The sequence below is a fragment of the Solanum pennellii genome, chromosome 1, assembly GCF_001406875.1.
Source record: "Solanum pennellii chromosome 1, SPENNV200".
In the NCBI taxonomy this organism is placed as follows: domain Eukaryota; kingdom Viridiplantae; phylum Streptophyta; class Magnoliopsida; order Solanales; family Solanaceae; genus Solanum; species Solanum pennellii.
In genome coordinates, this window is record NC_028637.1 from 10314279 (window position 1) to 10320784 (window position 6506).

The following is a 6506-nucleotide window of genomic DNA, read 5'->3' on the forward strand; positions in this document are numbered from 1 at the left end:
AATACATGCAAGACACTATTCTAGAATTGTTATTTTAGTTAGGTTTTACCTCATTATTAGCCTATGGTTCCCACAACCCTAGTTATGGAGTTTAGTTACCCATAGTCATAATTACAATATTCAAATATGTGATATAAGAATTCATGCACATACTTCGATGAGAAAGAGTAAAATCCGAAAGTTCACTTGATTAATCAGCAAAATTCACCAACAATCAATGATAAAAGTCTCAAGATAATCAATAATCTCTCAAAGACTCTACAAAATAATCAAGAGTCTCACAATATTCAAAGGTCTAAATTTGATCCAGAGTCTAACCTCAAAAACGAGGTTTTTCGAACTATTTATAAAAAATAAAAACCTAATTAAACAAGGACTCTATTTGCTGGAAATCTGTCAAAACGCGGCTGGGTCGACGGACCTCGCGACGGGACGTCGTGGTCATGACGGGCCGTCGTGGACTCCGTCGTCCCATACTTTGAAACTTTCTTCTGCTGCTCTCTTCATTACCCTCGACGGCAGGTATGACGGATCGTTACGAGCACAACGGTCCGTCGAGGGACTCCGTTTCAAAACGCCTGAACTCTTGGAATATGGGTATTGGGCTACTTCTCTGATCTTCATGACGAATCTGCAGGACGGACCGTCATGGCTACGACGGTCCGTCACGCTTTCCGTAACCCCACACTTGGTCAGACTTCCCCATCTTCCTTCAGCAGCTGCACTACGCTGCCACCTACGGACCGTCACAGGCATGACGGACCGTCACAGGCTCCGTAGGTGGTCTCTTCTGCATTTCTTCGCTCAAAAACCTCCGCATTCATCTTTGGACGGATTTCCTGCAAATAAAGAGAAACTTATATAAAAATTAGCACAAAAAGGCTTTTGGACAGACTAAACTTAAGGAAAAAGTATTAATAATACCGTGAAACCACGGTATATCAGTGTACTGCACATATATATAATTTGATGGTTAGAGATGGTGTACATATGTATGATAACGGATATACGAAAGTTGAAAATGCATGTTATTTTATATTTAAATGTCAAGTTAAGTCTAGGCGTAAAGATTTTCAAAATCGTTGTTTCGAAAATAATCTTCCACCTAGAAAAATTCCAAAGTCGCTTATGAATATAGAATACCCTTACAAATGGTTTGGAATGCTCATAATTCTGATATGACATATAGACTAGATGATAGTGATTGGCGTGATATACATGAACTAAAAGATTTCCTAAAAGTTTTTTACTTAACTACAAAAAGAATATCTGTACTTTATAGTCCATTAATTTGTACTGTTTTGCCTGATATTTGTACGATTTCTTCTAAATTATATCAATTTAAAAATAAACCAAGATTTCAACAAACCATTGGAAAAATAATTCTAAAATTTTAAAAATATTATATTCCTATTCCTCTCATTTATTAAACCGCATGTTTGTTAAACCCTCAGTATAAAGATGTAGGTGCATAAAAAATGGTTGAAAAAATGTATTTTAACTTAGATATTAATGATGTATTAGAAGAAATTTTTAGTTGTCAACAAGTAAAAGATAGCATAAAAATTGAAGCTAGAAAATTGTATGATTTATATAATTCTAATATAAATTTATCAAGTGAAAATGAACCTCAAAGCTCTAGGAGTAGATTTGATGAAGATAATATTAATGTTATTTACATGATTATCTTGAACTTTTTCACGATAATAGAAATGATTTTGATGCCTATGTCAATCAAAATACAGAACCTATTGAAGATATTCTAGCATGGTGGAGAAATCGCAGCAAAGGATTTCCAAAACTACAACTGATGGCTCGAGATATATTAGCAATGCAAGCGTCGTCAGTAGCTTCAGAAATCGTCTTTAGTGCAGCAAGATTTCAACTTGGAGAATATAGGCATTCACTAGCAGTCGACAACTTGGAGATATTGATGTTATTTCGAGATTGGATTAATGCCGAGAGAACAAATTTGGGTCGTGAACCACTACTGACCAAATTTCAAGATGACGTTGATGAAGTACTGTAAGATTATAGTGACAATGAGATTGAAGCAATGGAAGATCTTTCTACTCAACCAATTCCCAAACATGTTACTAAAGAAATGTTGAATGATTTACGAAGAGATTTATATGGTGGCACCAACTATTAGTAAAAGTATGATAATTCGAGATTTAATTCAAACAGAACCCTTCCTAGAAGGTGGCTGTATTGATTAAATCTTTTAATACTCTACTAATATTTTTGTAAATGTAATTGTAATATCAAATAAATATTAATAAATAGGCTATTCGCCTTAATTTATTTTTTAATATTATTTTATTAAATTTAATTTTTAATATTGTCAATTTTTAATTTTATAACTTTAAAGTTTGAATTAAAAAATTTCAAACTTTAAGAGTTTGAAATTTAAATTTTATAATTTTACAATTTGAATTTAAAATTTCCAAACTTTAAAAGTTTGAATTTAAAATTTTCAAACTTTAAAAATTTGAAATTTAAATTTTATAACTTTAAAGTTTGAGTTTAAAATTTCCAAACATTAAAGTTTATAAAATTTAAATTTCAAACTTTAAAAGTTTGAAAATTTTAATTAAACTTTAAAGTTTGAATTTAAAAATTTCAAACTTTAAAAGTTTAAAATTTAAATTTTATAACTTTTAAGTTTGAAATTTAAAATTTTTTAACTTTTAAAGTTTGAAATTTAAATTTTTAATTTTTTAATTATTATAATAAAAATTATATTCAATTAAATAAATTAAATCTTCAAGTTTTAAATAATTTAAATTATTTTTTTGATATAGGTCCGTCCCGGTTACAGATCCGGTCCGATTCGGTATACTACCGGTTCCCTTCCGAACCGGGACGGAATATGACAAAATTTACCGGCTTATCGGTCCGATCCGGTCCGGATTCTGAAATAGTGCAGGTTTGCACAGTACCGATTCCGTCCCGGTTCCGAAATTTACCGGTCCGGTTCACCCAATTCCGATACCGCCGCCATACTTAGAAGGGGTAGAGGAACTGGAACTGATATTGCTGGAAGGGGAAGAAGAACTGCAACTAGTGTAGCTCGAAGGGGAAGAGGAAGAGGATCTGGTGTAGCTGCTACTGCTACAGATGTTCCTGGTGCTACTGGAGGAGTGAAGAGGCCAAGAATGGTTGGAATGGGGATTCTACACACACAAAGTGGTTTTAAAATCCACAATGTAAATTGTCTTAAATATTTACACCTTTTTCAATTGTAACTTACGAAGCATCTAAGAAAATGTTTATGTTGTAAATGTATCCTGGAATGCCTATGAACTCTTCAATAGTGACTGAAAATCTTGGACATCATAAACCAAGATGAGACTTAAATGGAAAGGAAAGGATGTTGTAACTCAACAAGGTCTTCAAGAGATGAGAGAAAAACAAAAAAAAGGAGGTCTAATGCAGATGATGTTTGATATGGAGACTGCTTTAGTTTGATATTTGAGCTGTTTTTGAATCAATTATGCAGTTGTGACTGCTTTAGATTGATGTTTTATTTATTTTTAGAACAATTATGCAGTTGTGACTGCATTATGTTTGTTTTTGAAACAATTATGTAGTAATTGTGACTGCGTTAGTTTGATCTATGTTTAAAACAATTATGCAGCTGTGACTGCTGCATTAGTTTGTTATTTTAATGGTCTCTTTTTGAAACAATTGTGCAACCAATTTTGCATTACTTTTATGTATACAATTATGTAGTTGTGACTGCAATAATGTCAATGCAGTTGTAAATAAAACACAAACGAAATACATAAACCAACAAATTACATTAACAGAATAAGAAGAACACACAATTCATTACAAAAGAGTCTTGCACCTAATTGATTACAACATAAACAGTGCTACACTACTCCAACATTGATCTCAGATTACAACATAAACAGTGTTACACTACTCCAACATTGATCTCACTACATAAAGTGCCTAAGGTAAATTCATTGAATCTTTCTTCTTATACATCACCCATAAACAATAGCTTATAGTTATTACCATAACACAACAACAAGCTACAACAAAAAAGAGCACATTCTGCCACGTTCTTCTCCATCTATTCTGCATTACTTTCATCTTCTCAACCTCTTCTTCCAACATTTTTAGTTTCATTCCTAGACAATCATCATCTTGTTTGAAATCTCCCGGCTTGTCAACTTCTTCATTATCCTCAAATGTAGTGGCTGAGGTTTGAGATGATTCTACTATATTCTCAAGCTCACCCAATTTCTGTATTAGTTTATGAATCACAAATTTCGACCTCGAATCAATATTCTCTTTATCCTTCCAACACCAAAATTTGCAAGATCTAGGACCCTTAAATAATGAAAAAGGATGAAGGAATTAGTAATCAAATTCTTAACCGGCTAAAGTAAAATAAACAAAAATGATGTTTACCCCATAATAAGGACATGACCAATATCTTCTTCCGGGGTTATTGGAAGTCCAAGATGTTTTCAAACGCACCACAAGTCCATGATTACAATAAACTTTTTTCTTCGTAGTATAATCATCTTCGTCCATACAAAAATTTGTCAAATTAATTGATCGCATTGTGTGCCTACAATTTTGTGCAAGAAGAAACAAGAATCTGAAAAAAAAACCCAGATAATAAGAAAAAGGGACAAAAATCAAAATAATAGATAAAGAAGAATAAATTTGAAGCTTACATTTTGAAGAACAATCATTCCTTCAAAGATTCAACTTTTTGATTTGAAGAGCTAAGATTTGAGGTTTCAAGAGCTAAGATTTGAGAAAAATAAAGAAAAACATGAATTAGGTCAGCATTTTTGGATGATTGGGTTGGTGAGGAGAAGAGGAAATTAGGGTTCTTCAAAAGAGAAAAACCCTAATGGATCGAATATTACCGTTGGAGGGTTGAATTTTATTTTAAAAAAAATGCCAAAAGATGAATTACGCACCCTACAAAGCTGTATCAACACGCGCAGGAGATTGGAACTTGGAAGTTTAAAAATAATTTATATCAAACATGTTAAGGGGGGTATGTAAACACCCTTTTAGTTTAAGTACTAAAGCAAGTTTTCGTGCCAAGTTCAATTTTTTTTTAATGTATTTCTCTTAAGTTAAAATTAAAAGGAGTATTTATTCTACTTTATTTTTTTTTATTTGGTATTATTATTATGTGGGTATTGCACGAAGCATTAGTTTTTTGGTGAAAATGAACATTTCATATTTCAAATTTTTTCTTTCTATATTTTAAAAAGTCTAGCATATCACTAGCTTTAAGGTGACAAATATTCTTTATATATATTATGCATTCACTTAGAGGGGATGGAATTGGAGTATATTGACAAAGTAAGAATCCCCACACATTTAAAAAAAAAAAAAGAATTCAAATCAAATTATTTGATATTATTTTTTTAACAAATAATATACTCAATAATACAACAGATTACATGCACGAAGTATGTATCCAGAAACTAGTTTATCTATTTTATATTACCTTAAAAGAATGAACCCCTAATTTGAATGTTAAATTACTATAATATCCTAACTTAGGTTGTGACTTTTTCGATAAGTTGTGACTTTTTCTAAAGGGTTATGACTTTTTCAAAGAGTTGTGATTTTTTCAATAAGTTGTTACTTTTTCAAAGGTTGTGACTTTTTCGATGAGTTGTGACTTTTTCAATAAGTCGTGACTTTTTTCAAAGGGTTGTAACTTTTTCAATAAGTTGTGACTTTTCCAAAGGGTTGTGACTTCTCGAAAAGGTCATGACTTTTCAGATAAGAAAAAAAAATGACATGCTCATACTACCCTTTGTTGACTATAAATAGAAGGGCTTCCCCTCTTTTTTTAACCACGATTTTTTAATATCTTCTACTGTTCTTCTTCTTCTTGCAGTTTATATTTTTTTGTGTTATTTATTTTTGTTCATTGAGTTCAATGTTAAGAAGAATATGAGGTACCACTATTCCGATGAAGTAAATCGCTCTATTCTAAGAGGGTATATTCCATAACCTTGAGTACTTGAAGAAAATAATTTTGATGATAAGTAATTATTATTTTGCTTAATATGAACATTATTATGAAATGTTCTAATATATGAAGTTAACATGATGTAGTCTAATTTCATTTGTTTTTTTTAAACAATTTTTCTTGTGAGGTAGACATATGCTTATGAATATATTTTCCTAAAATTTAGAAAATTGTCACGGTTTATATTTTGATGCTCAAGATAAAAGAATGACATAACTTATCAGTGATATTTATGTGATTTATATAGTTACGAAGTTTGCTTCAAAATAGGTATTATTATATAAACATTATCCTTTTGTTTTACTTATCTACTATTTCTTAATATTTGAGTATTTTATACGAAGAAAAGTTCATATGACTTGTCATGACGCCAGTTGAAGTTTGTATTAGTTTAATTTTTATTATCTATTTAATATAGCTAACTTTAATGAGAAAAATAATTTCACTAATGCATATATATATATATATATATATATATGTA

The 6506-nt window shown here is 30.9% G+C and overlaps 1 pseudogene; it reads left to right on the forward strand.

Annotated features, from left to right (window-relative positions):
• Positions 1–3593, forward strand: part of LOC107017345 — a 21658-nt pseudogene extending 18065 nt beyond the window's left edge.
• Positions 3594–6506: the final 2913 nt, after the last annotated feature.